Source organism: Anguilla rostrata, chromosome 13 (genome assembly GCF_018555375.3).
Source record: "Anguilla rostrata isolate EN2019 chromosome 13, ASM1855537v3, whole genome shotgun sequence".
NCBI classification, from domain to species: Eukaryota; Metazoa; Chordata; class Actinopteri; order Anguilliformes; family Anguillidae; genus Anguilla; species Anguilla rostrata.
This window is the reverse complement of record NC_057945.1, coordinates 30701903-30722634: the sequence shown is the minus strand read 5'-3', so window position 1 is coordinate 30722634 and position 20732 is coordinate 30701903. Positions and strand designations below refer to the sequence as shown.

Sequence of the window (20732 nt, the reverse complement as noted above, 5' to 3'; positions counted from 1 at the left end):
GGCCTCATCAAATGCAGCTCATTTCAGTGGGGCATCATCAAATGCAGCTCATTTCAGTGGGGCCTCATCAAATGCAGCTCATTTCAGTGGGGCTCCAACAAATGCAGCTCATTTCAGTGGGGCTCCAACAAATGCAGCTCATTTCAGTGGGGCCTCATCAAATGCAGCTCATTTCAGTGGGGCTCCAACAAATGCAGCTCATTTCAGTGGGGCCTCATCAAATGCAGCTCATTTCAGTGGGGCTCATTTCATCCACTGCTCTCTGCACCCCTTTAGAGCATCCTCTCCACTGCTAAACAGCGCTGTACCTCACAGTAAGCTCAACAAAAGGTTCGGCCAGTACCCGAGATACATCACTGTTCATAACATTTACCTGTGTGCATTCGGGAAACACTTATAGCCGGTCCTGAACCTGCAGATTGATATTCAAAACCCTGCAGTACAGGACTGCTGCGTGCGCGTGAATGCACACATGTACCCACACACACAAACAAACACACACACAGGCATGCACCTATACACACACACGCATAAATGACCACACGACGCTACAAAAACAGACACCAATGCTGAGACACTGCCATTGCTTTGCATGACCCTGTATGTTTTGATAGTATTACAGAGTCTTTCGGTATCTAAGCTCATCACAAATCTGTAAGTGCCTGCGCACAAGAGTATCTGCTAAAGGCACAGACACACAAAGACAGGGGAGAGGGGGAGGGGCAGAGAGACGGCGATAAGGACATCCCCCGCGTCTCCAGCTTCACGCCGGACCCCGCACCACACCTGCGCACAACCCAACATCTGTCAGCCCCTCGCCGCAGTGCCATGGCAACGCGCTGGCGGCCAAGACCAGCCCACTAGGCTGTGCCAGATGAGCCCCCCCCCCCCCAAAGCCGACCCGAAACCGGCTCAGCCCTGGATTAGCACACCGCCGACTGTAAGCCACACTCCACGACAAACCCCATTATAGAGGAGCCCCTCCCTCCTCCCAGCATGCCTCACACCTCCAGAACACCAGGAAGTCAGTACCCAGGGAGAACAGCCAGAAGGACAGCGGCTCTGATTGGCTGTGAGCTGCTGCTTTCCTACTACTGATGACCGCTGATGTCAGAGAAAAGCAGAGTACTGGGGGGAAGGGGGGAGGGGGGTCAGGGGTAATTAGCTTTCATTAAATTTAGCCACACATCTATTCTTATGTGCAGGAACCAAAGTAATTTGCCTTTTTTTCACCTTCGGATAATTAAAAAAACTCATTTACATCCTGGTGAGCCCTGTGGTAGGCTGTGTGGCAGAGGGAGAACATGCAGGCGGAACGCCACACAGAGCCCCACCCACCCAGACATCACCCAATCAGGGTTCACTAGCGTCACTCACTACAGAGACACCCGCAGCCATGTCTCTCAGTAACTGCAGTCCCACGCCGCCTCGCTGCGAGCCACGTCATCGGCAGAGCATTCAGCCTCACGCGTCTGATCACTACTGACAGCGCTGTCTGAGACCAGCACCAACCGACGCTTTCAAAACACCGCCGTCAAGCAGCGAGTGGAAGAGAGCACGGGGACGCTCAGCCAGAACACACAGACACATGCAAACCATCCCTCGCCCTGCCCAAAACGAAAGGAGAAGAAGAGAAAGACGTGGTGCCTTTGTTAATCGCAGCACTAGTGGTAGTAGTAGTACTGGTAGGTAGGAGGAGTGGAGAATGTTTTGGCAGAGGTAGTAGCGGTTAGTTCATTTGTTTAATTTGCAGACTCTAGAGTGACCATTAGGCAATCTCAGCACAACATGCTAAATTCATATCACAGAAGCAACAAGACCCACGATATAAAGAACTGCAAAGAGAAAACATGGCACCAACCAGAGGCAAAGTGTTGAGACGTAAGCACATAACCGCAGCTGCTAAAGACTACACACACAGCACACACAGCTGACTAGTTATCCTTAAACACGGACAGCACCTACATTATAGGCAAGCGCAAGCAGAGGGGGAAAAAACTGTAAGTGTAGCGTGGCCTCTGGAACAGACTGCTGATTCAATCTCACCTCCTCGAGGAAAACAAAAACTGCATTCCCAGTTTTACAATGTGGCAAATGGCGGTGACGAGGGCTGCTTCAAAACAGCTGCCCACCCAGACACCAACTGTCATATTAGGCTTCTAAAGTTAGACCGGCGCACAGCAGCCCATCTTCCCCCAGGGACAGTCATTTGTTGACCACACCCACACTGGGCAGCACGGTATGTCCAGGGATTGGACCTCTCGCTGAAGGAAAGCCGAGTTTCGGGGCACTGATCTGGCAACCTTCCGAGAGACCGAGCCTCCTACCTGCTGAACGTGAACAATAATCTGCCTGAGGTCAGTGAGCGCTGCAGCGGTGGAAAGAAAGGGATGGCTCATTTCTTATGCTGAACTGAGACGGGAAATTGCTGGATAAAATCCTGTACCTGCAGACTCTGCTTCCCCCCTCAAAATCAAAATCAAATTCAAAATCAAACATGGAGCTACACAGAGAAGACAAGGATCTGACCACGCCATGTCTCCATCTGCGCTCACACAGATAGTTGACAAAAAATAAAAATATTTTGGTAAATGACGGACAACAACCATCTGCAGGAGCTACAACACAGGTGTGGCTCAGCATCCCAGCATGCACCGGGACGTGCATTAAAACAGCGGATGGGTCTGGTTGCCGGTAATTATGGCTGGCGTGGCTGATTGCAGAGAAGCATTTGGCAGAAACTGCAGAGACAAACACAGACGTTTCACGAGGTCTGAGGCAACATTAGTATGGAACTCCAGGGGAAAGAATTGTCACTGACCAGGAGCACACACTCCAGGGCATTTATGTGCACACACTGATCTGACTGCCAATCAGAAGCAGAGCAGGAGCACACACTCCAGAGCATTTATTATGTGCACACACTGATCTGACAGCCAATCAGAAGCAGAGCAGGAGCACACACTCCAGTGCATTTCCTAAGTGCACACATTCATCTGACTACAAATGAAACCTGGGGAGAAAGCAGCCAGTTTAAAAAAAAAAAAAAAAAGAACATGGTGGTCAGTAACCCAAAATGTATCAATTAAAGTGGGGTTGCTTTCATTAAAACAAAAAACCCAGCAGAACTGCTAGCACGTGTGATGTCGCGGCAACCGTAGCTCATAGCTGAAGCACCACCAGTCAGTCGTGAGTTTTATGAACCATTGCATCCCTGACATGTACACACACACGCATGCTGTGTTAAATGAGCAAATAGATGCAAACCCTGATGTGTGTTCATTAGACACCACAAACGTTCATTACCCCCACCAGCACCCAGCCACCATCTTCTCTCAGAAGGGGTTCATTCAACTGGTAAATTTCCACAGGGCTATTTACAACGAAGCTAATGGTAGGAGTCCAGAGCTTGTCAAACGCTTCAAAATATCAAGCCTCGAGTTCCTCTCCCTTTTTGAGACGCGCTGGCTTTTGAATGCATCCCAGCTCCTCCTGTCCTGTGCGAAAAAAATGTACCAAGTGCGGCTCTGAAAATAATGCTCATGACATCGCTGCTTTTACCACTATCATTTTCAAACTATAAGATCTTTGCAATTATGGGTCCAACTTCACAAAGTCCAATGTTTAAATCTTTTACAAATACTAATCATTCTTATGTCAAAGGTTTACCAGTGTGTGGATAACACACCAACCAGGACACCAGACACCTCTGCCCCTCTCCAAGGATGATCTATGCCTGTTCCACACAGCAGGAAGCCTTGGACAGATTTGTGTTGTTTTTGGGACGCGTGCCTCCCTGAACCTTATGACCTACTTCCCAGAACGTTTCAGCACGTCACACTGTCTTAAGAGCACCCTGAACACAGAGGGTCCTCACAAGTCAGCCAGGTTTCTGTGTGTGTGTGTGTGTGTGTGTGTGTGTGTGTGTCTGCGTCTTGCACGTCAGTGTCTGTCTCAAAGGCCAGGCTGTATTAACAGTCGGTACTCTGTATCTGTGAGCTTATTATCTTAGCCCATTAACATAAAAAACTCAATCCTTTGAATGTGCGTCTTAAATGTGATCTTATTTAGTTTCTGCTGGGATATATTTGCGCGGACTCCTTATGTCTTTATCTGAAGTGTTGCTGGGGCTACTTGGTGTGAAATAATTTGAGTGCTTTCCGCCTCAGGATCAGCTTTCTGAGAGGGCTGAGTTCAGCTCTGGGTCACGGTCACTGTTAAGCAGCCATAGAAAAGTTCTATTCTCACTGATATAACCGATGTAATAAAGGCCATTGACATAATACTACCCTGCAAGCATTTTTGGGACTTTTCCGATTGATATGTAGGATAATTTAACCCTTTTGTCAAGTTCCTATTGGGTGTCCCAATGAATACATAGAAGAAACCCTTCCTTCCCCCACCTCTCTCTTTCCAACTCACTCTCCCTAACCATCTATGTAATTATCTCTGTCGTCTGCCTCAGAATTCCTTAAACTCACATTACTGACAGCGCGCGCACATACTCCACATGTGAAAACAAAAGCAGGTTCACCCACACTCACAGCTCAGAAATGTCAAGAAGCAGGAGTTTCAGAGGGAACGTGTCATTTATTAGACGTCACTGGACGGTGTGCACCTGCGACAAAAAGACTCCTCCCCAAGCACCCCCACCTCCATGGGCCAGTGCCACACCCCTGCATTCGTTTGAATGTGCCCTTCTGAGAGAGCCCTCTCCCTCTAGCTCAGGATTCCTCTGCCTCTCACGTGTACCTTCCTCCCTCTCAATTTAATGCTCTCGTCTCTTTTGCCACCACCTTGCTCACCTTCTCATGGCATAAAGTCATTTCATATAAAACACCGCAAATCAACTACAAAAATCGTCAAAAAACTGCACATATGCACATGATCACTTGGGTGCATAATAATATTTTATGCACAGTGAGTCACAGAGGGTTTCAGGGGTGAGTGAGCTTCCAGTCACACATCTCATTACCTGTGCTGTTGGCAGCAAAGCTGGAAAATCCAGGTTCAGAAAGTACAAGTCACCCCCCCCCCCAGACTTTTGTTCCAGTCACCTGGATTGGCTAATTAGCAAAGTTGTTCAGCCAGGAGGTACAACTAATGAGTGAAATCAGCTGGCCGGCTGAGCTCACAGGTGAAAGAAACACACGGCAGGACTTGTACTTTCTGACCCCTGGACTTTCCACCTCTGGTCAACACAGTTCTGGAAGATGAGTGCTGCTACACAGGCACTCCTGAGGTAGCGGGGGCACAGTGATTCCTGTGGTAGGGGGCACAGTCTGCCCTGTGCTAATGGGCACAGTCAGTCTGGTGGCCGTGGGCACAGTCATTCCGGTGGTAGTGGGCACAGTCACTCCTGTGCTAGTGGGCACAGTCGTTCTGGTGGTGAAGTGCTCAGTGTGCAGAGGACGGTGTAAAGGCAGTGTGCGGTACACTGCAGAGAACCCCCCCCCCCCCCCGCCCCCATTATTTACTCCCTTGGGCCTGTCACACCTCCAGACGAGAGGGAGATTAATGCCCCATTTTCGTCCCAGTGGCAGCAGGTGGATGGAGGAGAATAATTAGATTCCTTCCTGAAGAGCTTCCACACCTCCTCCTGCACAGTTTCCTGCTGTGTCCCAGACAGACAGACAGACAGACACACACACACACACACACACACAAGCACACACTCCTGCCAGGGGGTTCGCACTGCAGACCTAACAAACCTTTAAACAGCCAAACAAAATTAACAAAGAAAGCGATTTAACTATGCGTGCAATTAACTCAATGGGTATGCTCCATGCGTTAGAACAGATAATTCAGTTCATGAAATGACTTAGACATATAGAAGCTGCTTCCCTGGCCTGGCCAGTCCACAGAAACACCGTAAAGCAGAATCAGTTTTAACTTGCTGGAAACATGTCACCATCTCTATCCCCATTACAGGCACCTAAGGGACACCAGTCACCGCTTAGTCACCTAAACCCAATGCGTATCTAACTTCATATTGCTCAGCGTGCATGTTTTAATGAACCTAGAAAATTGTTTCAAGTGCTAAATTGATGGAGGACATTGCAGCAATGTCACAATTGAAATACAATTGGACAAGAAGTCTTTAAGCTGCAGCTTTTCAGTATTAGGGGATGGCGCTTTGTAAAACACCAGTAGCATACAGCAGATAGCAGGCTGCAGAAACTTATCGCCCAGGCAGCAGGCTGCAGAAACGCATGGTGCAGATAGCAGGCTGCAGAAACACATGGTCCAGGCAGCAGGCTGCAGAAACGCATGGTCCAGGCAGCAGGCTGCAGAAACGCATGGTCCAGGCAGCAGGCTGCAGAAACGCATGGCGCAGACAGCAGGCTGCAGAAACGCATGGGGCAGATAGCAGGCTGCAGAAACGCATGGCGCAGATAGCAGGCTGCAGAAACGCATGGGGCAGATAGCAGGCTGCAGAAACGCATGGCGCAGATAGCAGGCTGCAGAAACGCATGGTCCAGGCAGCAGGCTGCAGAAACGCATGGCGCATCAAGCATAACACATGCCCTACCTGCGTTTCTCACACATTAACAGCAGCCCCCTTGCAGGCAGTGAGGGAAAGATCTCTGGTGGGGGAGATGTTTTCGCGGGAACGTCCGAGGGAGAGAGTGGAAATGAACCAGAAAGGGGAATTCTCTGCCGAGCTCACGTTCTCACATCAGGCCCCGGGGAGCTCCAGAGAGCCCCGCGCTCCTCTCTTCCACAGACGTCCTCTGGGGAAAACGCCCGGGTGTTTAGCGTCTTATTTACCCACCTTTGGCGCGAGTGTGACCTGTGCGTGACCGTGGCCTGTCCAGAGTCCCGTCCGGTCTGCTCCTTCCAGGGGGACAAAAAAAACAACAAAACAAAAACGGTCAGTTTCACTGCTGTGGGTCTACACCTCACACCCCTATCCCCCACCAAAATTCACCACGGCCCCATCAAATCTAAACAGAAAAAAATACATCATCCTTTCAGTTGTGGAGAAAGATAAAGCAGCTTTTATTCAAAACAGCAGACACACATGGACCTTGCTGAAAGAGGGATGAGAATGAGTTAGGGTGTGTGAATTACAGGAGTGTGTATCACACACTCTTAAGGCACAGGAATCGAAGGCAGGGTGGTGTGCGTCTGGTCAGCAGATTCTGTGGCCAGTGGCCTCTCACATGCACTAGCCCAGTTTCGCTTCGGTCCCGTGTTCCTGATGGAAGCCATTCGAACGTGAACCATAAAGAACGTTCTCAGTGCAGAATTCTGTCACTGCAGTGAAAACACTTGTCTTCTGGACCGAGCTTTAAAAAGCGGTCTCGACTGGTCATTAATGATCCCACTGCGCCCATCACAAAAAAGCGTAAGGGTTTCCCCTTCGCCCTGGCCGAGTTCCCGACTCGGATCTCTCAATGTGGCCACCCAATCGCTCCCAGTATCTGTGGCTTAACTCCCTCCCTCTCCATCTCAGCTGATGTGTGGTGTGAAACGCCTGCTGTGCATCCCACTGGGTGGGCTGACACCGGTGGGGGTGGAGTTCCGTGCTGCCACGCCCCTCTGTGTGTGAAAGCTGCCCCCGCCATCACCGCTGCTTCCCTGACGACAGGCGCCTGGGATCCTCAATAAAGTGCAGACTTGCATGTGCTATGACCCCTGACCCTGGTCAACCCTCTTGTTTTTACTGGCTGCTGGCCAAAGCTTCTCCCATTGCCGGGGTCTGATTGGCTACTGCCAACAGAAGAAGAAAAAAAAGCTGCAGCCCTCCCTCGTCTTCCTGTCCCAGAGCTGAACTAAAACTTTTTTGAACTTCATGGGTGGAAAAAAAACAACAGGAAGCAGCAGAAAGGCAGCTTCCTGTTTGCGTTCCTTTGCGCAGTCAGTCACCATCTCCAGCACCTTCCTGGAAATGTGATAAAGCATAACTCCCTACATCATTTGCATACTAGTTTAGTGGGCTGTTCGACGGCTGCACTGAGACCACCTCCCCCTCTCAGAAGCATCCCGGCCTGTACGCTCCCTTCCAAATTCAGCACAGGAGACGCATGAGAGACAGGATGCAGCGAGCAGACATGTACACCGCCAGCGGTTCCCTCAACTTCCTCCCTCCCACACACACACATGCGCGTGCGCATTTACACACGCACACAACACAGGTCTAAAGCATCCCAACACTGTTCCAGCAGCCTGGCTTCAGCCAGGAATGTCTGAAGCTGGCAGTCTGAGTGCCCCTGCCTGGACCCAGAGGGAGCGTAGGCACTGCACCTGTGAGCAAGGTTACCTGCTGCAGCAGTGAGCTGAGGTAACTAGTCCCTGCCCTGTGTGGTTCATGCTAGATGGCTGATAGCGCTGCTACTGTGGTTACTGTGATATACCAAGCATTCACAAACCTGCACAGGCAACTGCAGCTGATACTATTTTTATTCACAGGGAGACACTGGAGGCGGGCCTTCCAACCAATCTATTTCACGACAGAGAACTGGGTCCACAAAAACCGTAACTTCTACAGCTAGTGAGGACAGCTTCCGTCAAAACATTGAGAGGCTTGTAGTTCACTCGCTTAAGATGGCCGTGCGCATGTACACAGATGCAAGTTGCGCAGAACACGGACCTCGATTTAAATATTCATGAGCGGAGCGGAAGCAGGTGCGGGGCACGCAATGCACGGCGAGGGTGGGCTTAAATTGAGAGGGGGAGGAGCAGGTGGCGCGCACCCGCCTCCAACCAGGAAATCAATGAACTCACCTACACCCTGCAGTGAGACGCAGCTAAGGAGTCTCCTGAATAATTTAACAGGAGAGCCCGAGCTAATGCTGCTTTGTCCACCGGTCTAAATATACACGCGCCCGTGACTGATTGCAGGTGCAGCAGCTGCTGCCGACGCGGCTAACGAGGAAACATCCTAATGACACACGAGCGCTGCCTGAGCAGGCCCAGGATGCAAATGCGTTCCATTTTCATTCTGAGGAAGAGACAGGGCCAGCCGGTAACACACACAAATACGAGCGAGCTTAGCGCGCGAGCGCACTCATACGAACGCGCTAGCGCAGGCGCGCACACACACATGCACGCGCACACACACACACGCGCGCGCGCACGCACGCACAAGGAAATGCCACGGGAGCAGGAAGTACTGTTCCTCATTTTTCCACGCCGCTTCGTCGTTTGAACTTTCAGTGACTTTGCTTAGCTCGGCCCCTCAAAAAAAAAACAAACAAACAAAAAAAAAAAACAACAGGAGTAAAACAAAATGCAAATAGGCGGCTGGCTACAGTGTGGAAGCGGGCCTCCTGCTGCAGGCACGAAGCCTCTGTGATAAAGAAGGACCCGTACTGACAGTTCAGTACCACTGCTCCACTCTCTTTAAAAACCCGCGCCTCCCGCTCTGAAACAGAGCTACCGGGGCTTTGAAACGTCCCGTCTCCGGCTCCCTGGAGCCGCGGGTGCAGCCGGGACGCGCCCGCGCTCAGACAGCGGCGCGCCTGCCCCACGTCCCGGGCCGTCTTATCGCCGCACACAAACAGAGCCGAACATGCAAACGAGGTGACACGCGGCGCGAAGAGTGCGGGAGAACGGGTTCTGCAGAAGGGCGACCGCGGGTGTGTCAGGCGAGAGGGCCCGCAGTGAGCACAAACACGCAGGGAGAAAAAGCGAAACCCCACAGCCCTGGCTCAGTCAACGTCACATTCCAGCAACCAGTAAAACTCCTTTGACTAAGCAATCAGACTTGGGTGGAAGAGGGGAGGGGGGGGAAGGGGTGATACTGTTCCTAACATTAGTCCAAATGAAACAGGCCAAGTGTGTGGCAAGTAGCACACGAGACACTGGAATTGATTAAATGCAAAGAAAGCTATCTCTCTGAAAGAATGCATACCAGGACTCTTATGGGACGTACATGCAAGGGAGAGAGACTCTTCCTGGGGACATGTGCGGCCAAGTCATCAAGACCGTCACAGTCATCTCTCCCAGATCCGCACACGCACACACGGACACACAGGAATGGCTGAAAATGGCGGCCAGGGTGAGTTTAGGATGCAGTCACTTCCTGTTTTTCATCGTAAAGATGTGCTCCATCTGCGTAGCAGACAGCAGGACAAGCCACAGAGGCGTTTGCCTGGGACACCCAACACCCCTCTTCATCTGGCTTAGTTAGTCTGACAGCCCAACGCAACCCAGAATGGCTCTGCGTTGCTGAAATGACCGACATCATGAGGAGCCAATTAAAACCTGACAGGAAGTGCGGTTACAACCAATCAATGCCACTGAATGACAAAAAAACCAAGGCACCAAGGGAACTGCCCAAACAAACCCACTGCCAGGCATGCATTCCAACTTCACAAACTTGAAAAATCTGATCTTTCGCATTTTTCCATGCGCCTTTTAACTAGTAGGGCTAATAAAAATCACTGAATTGAGACATTTCTTCAGTAACACACCCGTGTAGAGGCAAACACTGAAAGGGCAGTAAATGAGTAAGTAAGTGGAAATGGTTGGAATGCAGTAAGCAGCCAGTTGCAGTGAATAGCACAATGGTACAAATACAGTAAGGTATGAACCCAATTTTGGCCTTCGGTTTCCTTCAATCCAGCAAAGAAGCTCTTTAAACAGGTAAATTGGAGGAGGCTTCTAAAATACAGAATTCCATTCAGATTTCCCTTTGGCCACAGTAGAATATATTTTTTAAACAAAACGGAGATGAAATACTTGAAATTTGAATAGACGTTGCTTACAGTAAAACACTCAACAGTGATACTGGTAAAACTGCTCCACAGAATTATTTCAAACAGGGCTCAGAGACAACAGTTACTGATAGGGACACTTATAGTTGTGGAGACTACCGCCCTCAACCATTTCCAGCTCCAGGGTCATTTTAGGACACCTACAGCTTTCTTCTAGAAGATTCCATGTACTTGCACACATGCGTCACATACAGGCTATTCAGGGACTCCACCAGGAAAGTAGTTACTGGGGAGGAGGAAGTGCCTCAGAAGGTATGCAAGGGACCGTGTGAAGAGGTGGGCTGTGGTAGTCACATGGTACAGCCTACACCTGACCTGGCGAACACATGACTGCACGTTGCCCAACTTGTTAAATCGCACCATCATGCCTTTTCTCCCTTCCGTGGAGATTTGAGGTTTGATTGATTTTTCTCTCATATTTTCGAAGGTGCTCGTGAATTCAGCTGAGGTGCTGCTATTAATACCTGGGGAAACCCTGCTTTACTACAGATCAGCACACCTAGGTATAGGGGTTTACAAAGTTCCTATTAATCAAAGCAGTAGGTTAAATCAGAGTGACTCAGAATCTACACCCCAGGAAGGCCTTTGGTTGGTCAAAACAGTTCGTCAGGTGAACCCTTGCAGAAAAACCACCGAGGAAGTGCGTACTTCAAACTGAGGGCTTCATCTGTGGAACCTTCACTGACTTTTACCCATAATGCTTCAGATTTGAGGTCATCTGGATTCTTACTGGAACAACCCGTGGCACCCACAGTGAGTGTGCAAACATACAGACCGTATGCGCGTATGCGTCAGAGTGAGCAAGAGAGAATATTTAAATGAAAGGAAGTCAAATAGAAACGAGAATTTTTCTTGCTCTCACATTTGTTTCTTCCTGCTTGTGTTCGTACATGTTATCAGTCAGTGATAATTTATGACGGTGCAGTTTCTCCTGGCATAGATTTCTGCTTTCATATAGTGAGAAGCTGTTGCTTTAGTCCGCTGCGAGTCTGCCTTGGCCACACACATAGGGCACATTTAAACCTGACCGTGAACTCAGAGGCCCCTGCTGCCCTCAGGTCGAGAGTCAAGGTCCAATCGAACGTGGCCACCGCGGCGCGTGCCAGAAGACGGGGTGCGGGGCCCCGCGGCACGGTGCCCAGAGCGCCAGCTCCCTCACGCCGTAGGCGGGCGCGTGGGCGCGGACTGCAGTGGAAACGCGTGACTCACGGGTTTTCCCACCCCATCCGAGTCCTATACGCTCTGTACATTCACACTGGGCATCGCATCGCCAACTCTGCAGGAAATACACGGGCCCTTCAGGCCCCGGTGACACACAGCCGTCTGAACAGAGAACCACTCAGAGGCGTACGTTCATTCACTGATATTACGTAGCAGGACCCAGGAAAGTCCATAGTTTTCAACCAGCGTTTTTCGGTCCTTAGCATGTTTTTTTGGTTTTATTTGATGGTTTAAGAATAGTATTTTAACTGAAGACAGGGAGACACAGTAAGACGCACAGACACAGTCGAAGGGGGGGGGGGGGGGAGAAAATGAGGGATAGAGAGGAAGAGAGGAGGGAGGGCAGGAGTCAGAGCTTGCAGACATATGCTGAGCATGTGTGTACATGCACCACAAAGCTATGTCAGGAGGAATAGAGCCTGCATTATCCACTCTTATACGCGCCATTATCAGGAGCCAGAGCAGAGCTGCTCTACTGCACACGCTCAGAGCAGGACACTTTCAGACTGACTCAGCTGCGAAGACCATCAGCTGGGTAACCAGGGGTTACGTGCTGATGTAGGCACCAATAAATTCCCTTACAATCAGAACTCCCCACCCCCTTTACAGAACCAGAGAGAGTGTGGGGAGGGCACAGGGGGTTTCCACACAAACGGCACCAACTTTGACAGGAGACATATGCATGGCACAAGTCTGCACACACACACAGACACCCTGGATCCATCCAACTTACCAATCCCCTGACATCATAAGAAACTAACCAACTAAATATCACAGAGACATGAAACATTTTAGACATTATCCAACCCATTTACAGAGGTGTAAGACTGATTAAGGGAATAAGGTTCAATGGGCCCAAAACCAGTATCGGCCTAAGAATATGAAAACACAATCCTGCACTCCTGAGCCCTAGGCCCTCAGCAGTACAGTACACTGTCCTAAAGTACGCTAAACAACACCAACACTATGCAATGCTACTCTATACTACCCCATACTAAATTAGATACATCCACTTCAAAGCAAGCCCTGTGTTTGTGCACAAAAAGGTAAAGCCATCCAGAAAACTGTGTGTTCCTGTGTGTGCATGCGTGCGCGTGTGTGTGCACCTAAGTGTGTGTGTGGGTGTGTGCGTGCATGTGCGTGTATGCGTGCATGTGTGCGTGAGAGCATGTGCGTGCGCGTGTGTGTGTGTGGGTGTGTGCGTGCGTGCGTGTGTGTGGGTGTGTGCGTGCGTGTGTGTGGGTGTGTGTGGGTGTGTGCGTGCGTGTGCAGAGGCAAGAGGTGAATTGTGATACTGCTGGCTGCTAGCAGAGGGCACACAGTATGTCTCAGGTAATGTGGTAACATTCTCAGTAGGGATGTTAATCATTTACCTTTTTAAAGGAATTCAGTCAATGTTTCCAAGTCCACCACATCTGACTCTAAAAACACAGATAGAAATTCTGTTTGTCTTTCATTTCTTCCTGTTTTAAAGGAGCAGTTCACACTATAGCCAAAGTTCTCAAAACAGACTGACTCATTATGTAAGGTTCTACACCTTTAATCAGGTTCAGTGCCTGTGAGAAATGCCCTGAAACTACATCACAGTAAGTCCATTTCTCCTGTGAGTAATGCGTACTGTTTAACAGGGAACAAAATCACAGTTGTTGACATCAGCCAAGCTGCATCAACACCAATAATTGTGTTTGCATTTTCCCATCTTCAAAACAATTTCCCGACTATGACAAAAATGACAATGGCATATCATTACCATACAATACAGAACCAGTTAAGCAGGGCCTACTAAGCGCACATTTATTTGAGCGATGCAGATGGCACGCAGAGTGCACACATTCAGTGAGTTCTGTATATCTTAAAGTATGTTTACAATGTGGATGCTATATTAACGTCCCTTCACGCAATGCATTCCACCAACATATGCTGGGTTATTCAGTTTAGACAACTAACTGCACTTTCCACCAGCTTGGGCCTATACTCTGTTTTTCAGTTAAAAGTACTGTCTGCACTTAGAGTGCGTAAGAAGCACATCAATCATATGTCATTATGATTCCACACAGGTACAGTCAGGACTAATAACAACAGCTAGAGCAGTTCATACGCATCACGCAGATTATAGGTTTCGCACTCTTTTTCCCCAGGAACCACACCCACACTGTAGAAACCCTTACTGTGCACATCCACTCAGTTGTTGACGGCATATTGTGTCTGTACAGTTTGACTGCTGTGTGTGTGTGTGCGCGCACGCGTGTGTGTGCTTGTGTGTTTGTGTATGTGTGCGCGCGTGTCAGTGTGTGTGTGTGTGGGGGGGTATTATATGTACATGTGCATGTGTGTGTGTGTGTGTGTGTGTGGGGGGGGGTGTTATATGTACATGTGCATGTGTGCCTGTTTGGCCCCAGGCAGGGTTCTCTGTACAGTGCACAGAACTGGGCTTCAGTCCCTCATCCCCCCATGCAGACAGCTGTAATTTAGGGCTTTTGCTAACAATTCTCAATCAGGAATAGAAAATTATACCCCTCCTCAGAAAATTACACAGCTTCAAAACATTTGGTGGCACTATTTATAATCTAATTACAGGATGTGAATGAAGGGGCAGACGGGGCAGCGATTTTACGGCTCTGCAGAGCCAGGGGCCAGCGGTGTCTCTGGAGTCATCTCAGACCTAATTACTGTAATAGGGTCAATCAATGCATCCTGCCCACCCCGTTTGGAGTGGCTGCTGCTCGTCAGCCTGACAGGGCCCGCGTCCTACAGTACCGCGGCAGCAGCGAGCCTCGCCGAGCGCCCTTTAGTCCGGGCCAGAGCAGAACGGACCCGGGCCGAACAGACCCGAGCCAAAACGACCCGCGCTGCACGCCACGGGCGCCGCGGCCTAACGGCTGCCGGCGCCGTGCTTCGGAGGCCGCGCACTTTGCGAGGCGGGCAGAGAGAGCGTGGCACACAAACTCCCGTCGCTGCTAAAAGGAAAAAGAAAAGAAAACCACAATGGCCTCAACAGGAGCAGGGGCCCTGCACTAGTACGAGAAGGGACTATGGACCTAAATTACACTGAGCCGGTTTCACTGTCGACGTGCGCATCGCCCTGCCGGAAATGCCCTGCGGAGGCACTCGCGGCTGATGTTTCCATGGCGATTCTGAACAGCTTGGTACAACATCGTACAGCACAGGAAACCTTCAGACCAGAGAGCCTTCCTGATTCCTGGCAGGTCGGCGAGGTCACAGGTACTGTATGAACAGAGCACCGGCATTCACCGCTACAAAAGAGACTCTGATTTTGGAGCTGTGCTTTGATAGAGTAATGTACCCTACAGTCCATTCCCATCCTGCATGTGCCAGTGCCAAATGTGGCTGGGATTCAGACAGGCACACATACACCTGAGCACAGCCTCACCGCACCTCTCACACACCTCACTGCTCCAGAGTAACTCCATTAAATGGGTAACCGTAACCTACTGACACACTACCAGCAACCTGCCTACACACTACCAGTACCCTGCCTACACACTGCCTGCAACCTACCTACACACTACCAGTACCCTGTCTACACACTGCCTGCAACCTACCTACACACTACCAGTACCCTGCCTACACACTGCCTGCAACCTACCTACACACTACCAGTACCCTGCCTACACACTACCAGCAACCTGCCTACACACTACCAGTACCCTGCCTACACACTGCCTGCAACCTGCCTACACACTACCAGTACCCTGCCTACACACTACCAGTACCCTGCCTACACACTGCCTGCAACCTGGCTACACACTGCCAGTACCCTGCCTACACACTGCCTGCGACCTGGCTACACACTGCCAGTACCCTGCCTACACACTGCCTGCAACCTGCCTACACACTACCAGTACCCTGCCTACACACTGCCTACACACTACCAGTACCCTGCCTACACAGCCTGTGATCTACACACTACCTGCAATCTACCTGCGTCTGCCTACTCAATACCTGCAACCTGACAATGACCTGCCTGCAAACTGCCTACAATCTGCACCAGTAGCACCAGTCCACCGGCACAGTAATCTCAATTCGTATATCACAGACTTACAAAATATTAGCGCTAGCCCTTAGCTTCAGCTGAACTTCAGAGACAATTTATACTGAAAGAATGGACATCTGGACTAAATCATTAACTGCTGTTCACCTACCAAAGTCCAAGCACACTAGATTTATGGGGAGAGCTATGCCAAAACGGGAAAATAATGCATTTAAGGAATTACAACCTAAAATCCCCGTCCGAGTGTGGCTAGTCTGACAGTGACTATGGTGCCGGAGAGCTACGCTGGATTCATTCCACAGCTCCACCATGGGAGTGTCCAGCGCAGGAAGTCCTACCCTAGCCCACATTATTCCCTCACATGGAGGACTTCCTTCAGCTAAGAGTGGGGCTGGTGGGAGTGCTCGCAGCTTCACAGTAGCAGCCATGGTCAGCTGAAAATCCAGCCAATCGCTGTGGCTGAAAAACCCGCTCAAATATCCCAACCTGGGAAAACTGTCTCCATTTTTACAGTAAAATCAGACACACACACAATGCACAATGAGCATCCTCAGAGAGCACTGTAGGAGGAGCTGGTGGACAACACCATGGCAACAGTCATCCTTTGGCTTAAAATGACTGCCATTAGGAAAAGGGGGTCACATTAACCAACCCACCAACTCGTTTGTGGCACCCCGTCCCCCCCAAACCAAAAAACAGTTGACAGAGCCAAGAATCAGTCGTCAGTTTGACCAATTCTTTTCTTGTTGGGTGCTTCAGAACAAAAAACCTCTTTAGAAAGTGGTTACATTTTCAGTTAATTGAGCCGATAATTATACATTGAGGTGAAATCAGATAGGGTTTTGACCAATGAAAATAAAGCATTTATGAAAAAAGGAAAGAAAGAAAATGACATATTTTCCACCAGCAGTTGGACAGGTTTTGTGTCAATCTTTTGTTTGTCCTTCTCCCTCCCAAAGAGTTCATGGCTGTCAAGACAGACTACCATGCTGTCGCAAACACGCAAAAACACACACACACACAGGCACGCACGCACGCACGCACGCACGCACGCACGCACCTCCACCTCCTTGCTTGAATTGATGAGGTGCTTTGGCCAACTGCGGGAGGTGCATAACCATCCATTTCCACAGCGGGAGTGCATCCCACACAGCGCATGTGTGTGTGTGTGTGTGTGTGTGTTCAGAATTTGGGGGGGTTTCTCACATTAGGGTGAATCAGCTCTATTTTTAAAACACCTGCAAAGTTGATGGCCATACAAAGAAAGCCCAGCCCTAGGACACTTGGCTTTCTCTTTTCTTTTTATGTTTTAAAAAAAATGCTTTAGTCTTTGCTCACGTATGATGATGTGCACACTTGAGGGGGAAAAAACACTATCGAGGACGGACATTTCAGCCTTCACAAGACTGGGATGTCCTGTGGTGCATGCAGTCACAGGCAGAAAAATGACAGCCAATCAGAGCCAATCACTGGCCGATCACAGCCAATCACAGCAAACCTCTCCTTCCAGGGGATTTACACACATGGGGAGAAGAGAAAGGTTGTTCAGAGGGGAAAGGAGCTATTTGAATCAAGGCTGCATTTTCAACCAAGGCTTCTCTTAGAAAGCATATCTAATATCCAACCCCCCACCATCCTGCCCTCCCATTTGCCAAAAAAAGAAGGTGATGATGAGTCCAGTAGAAAGAGAGAGAAAATGACGGGTAGAAACAGACTGGGCTGTGGGGCAGAAAATCTTAACCGCTGGAGAATCCAAATCACATCTAACTCCCACTCATCAATCACCCGCTCAAACAAAAGAGACAAAGAAAGGGCAGATAACTGCATGAAAGCACACACACAGACACACACGCGCGCGCACACACACACACACACACACACACACACACACAAACACACACATACACAAATACACACACGCACGCACGCAGACACACCCACGCACACACATGCACAGAAACACAAACACACTCGCACACAAGCACAGCCAGACGCACAAACACACAGTGCACATAGAGAAGCATGCACAGACACGCGCGCACACACACACACGCCCACAAATACACGCACACACACCCACGCATGCACAGAAACACAGACACGCACACACACAAGCACAGACACACACACGCATGCACAGAGATACACACAGACACACACTCACACAAATTATGCACACGTAGACAAAATTTCAAATGCCAACTCTTGACTACAGAAGAGAGGACTAACTCCACCTATCCTGCTTTAAACGGCCCCAGTGAACGGTCTGTGAAATAGTGTATTTGTTGTTGCTATCTGGCTGACTCTCCATAAGCGTGGAGCTCTGGGACTCTTTATCTAATGGACTGGCTCCTATGGGTGGAGTAATTAGATTCAAGAAGAAAAATGTCCAGGGGATGGCTAATGCGAAATCCATCCGTTAAGCAACCATATGGTGCCTTCGCCTGGCAGCCACTGCCAAGCCCCGGTGCCTGCCTCTCCCGCCCGCAACCTGTCCTTCCTCAAATCCATCATCATCATCCTCATCTTCAGCACAAAGCAGTTCAAATGCATAATGGCGAAGGGTAGATGTGTTTAACAAGCCAGAAACCCCTTAAAGCACCGCAGTGCTCAGAAAACAATAAAACCCATTTGGTTAGTAAACCAAAAGGCTGCTGCAGGATAATGTGAGATCGGAGGGGATTGGGAAATACTAGAAAATGAACCGCTGCTCTTCAGTTTCTACTGCAGAAAAGACAGCTGCAGAAACACTGCGTACAGAAACACTGCGCACAGAAACACTGCGTACAGAAACACTGCGTACAGAAACACTGCGCACAGAAACACTGCGTACAGAAACACTGCGTGCAGAAACACTGCGTGCAGAAACACTGCGCGCAGAAACACTGCGCACAGAAACACTGCGTACAGAAACACTGCGCACAGAAACACTGCGCACAGAAACACTGCGACAGAAACACGCGCACAGAAACACTGCGCACAGAAACACTGCGTACAGAAACACTGCGCACAGAAACACTGCGCACAGAAAACACTGCGTACAGAAACACTGCGCACAGAAACACTGCGCACAGAAACACTGCGTGCAGAAACACTGCGCACAGAAACACTGCGCACAGAAACACTGCGCACAGAAACACTGCGTACAGAAACACTGCGCACAGAAACACTGCGCACAGAAACACTGCGCACAGAAACACTGCGTGCAGAAACACTGCGCACAGAAACACTGCGCACAGAAACACTGCGTACAGAAACACTGCGCACAGAAACACTGCGAAGAAACACTGGCGCAAGAAACACTGCGCGCAGAAACACTGCGCGCAGAAACACTGCGTACAGAAACACAGCGCACAGAAACACTGCGTACAGAAACACTGCGCGCAGAAACACAGCGCACAGAAACACTGCGCGCAGAAACACTGCGCACAGAAACACTGCGCACAGAAACACTGCGCACAGAAACACTGCGTACAGAAACACAGCGCACAGAAACACTGCGCACAGAAACACAGCGTACAGAAACACTGCGCACAGAAACACTGCGTACAGAAACACTGCGCACAGAAACACAGCGTGCAGAAACACAGCGCGCAGAAACACAGCGTGCAGAAACACAGCGCACAGAAACACTGCGCACAGAAACACTGCGCACAGAAACACAGCGCACAGAAACACAGCGCACAGAAACACAGCGCGCAGAAACACAGTGTACAGAAACACTGCGCACAGAAACACAGCGCGCAGAAACACAGTGTACAGAAACACTGCGCACAGAAACACAGCGTGCAGAAACACTGCGCACAGAAACACTGCGCGCAGAAACACTGCATACAGAAACACTGCGCGCAGAAACACTGCGTGCAGAAACACTGCGTACAGAAACACTGCGTACAGAAACACTGCGCACAGAAACACTGCGCGCAGAAACACTGCGTACAGAAACACAGCGCACAGAAACACTGCGCGCAGAAACACTGCGCACAGAAACACTGCGTGCAGAAACACAGCGCACAGAAACACAGCGCACAGAAACACTGCGCACAGAAACACTGCGCACAGAAACACTGCGCACAGAAACACAGTGTACAGAAACACTGCGCACAGAAACACAGCGCGCAGAAACACTGCGCACAGAAACACTGCGCACAGAAACACTGTGTGCAGAAACACAGTGTACAGAAACACAGACGCAGAGAGACACAGCGCACAGAAACACTGCGCACAGAAACACTGCGTGCAGAAACACAGTGTACAGAAACACAGACGCAGAGAGACACTGCGCACAGAAACACTGCGCACAGAAACACAGACGCAGAGAGACAAACACGTACACAAAACATACACTCACGTTTGCATACACGTGTGCTCCAACAAGTGTGCACACACACACACACCACACACACACACGGCCATAAACACACACACACACACACACACACACACACACACACACAAACACAGCCATAAACACACACACACACAGCAGTTGTACTGTGCCACCTTTCAAACAGAGGGGAACGAGAGCATGTCAGAGGTATGCGAGTTAATCAGGCCCCTCCCACCAGGCCAAAAGGTCCTTTTCTTTCCGCCACCGCCACCTCTCCGAACAGTGAACAGAAGTGGCGTAAAACAATTAGCGCTGGCCGCGCACGTGAGCCCGGTACGCCCCCTTCCCGGAGTCACAGGCAGGGCCGGGGCGGCCCACGCCAACCCGGGCCCTCCTCCGCACCTCCTCTAACAAAAGAAAACCTCGTACCTTCCTTTACCTTCCT

At 50.0% G+C, this 20732-nt stretch overlaps 1 protein-coding gene across 2 annotated transcripts in view; it reads right to left on the bottom strand.

Annotated features, from left to right (window-relative positions):
- The window catches only part of LOC135237179 (nuclear receptor coactivator 3-like), a 53587-nt gene that overhangs the window by 19750 nt on the left and 13105 nt on the right, over window positions 1–20732 (bottom strand). Inside the window, exons 2-3 of one of the 2 annotated variants that reach the window (XM_064304008.1) lie at window positions 13319–13366; window positions 6776–6837 (exon numbers count right to left, since the gene is read on the bottom strand). The gene's annotated coding sequence lies outside the window, so the exon portion shown is untranslated. The remainder of the gene's footprint in view (window positions 1–6775; window positions 6838–13318; window positions 13367–20732) is intronic. The other variant, XM_064304007.1, reaches the window with a different exon arrangement.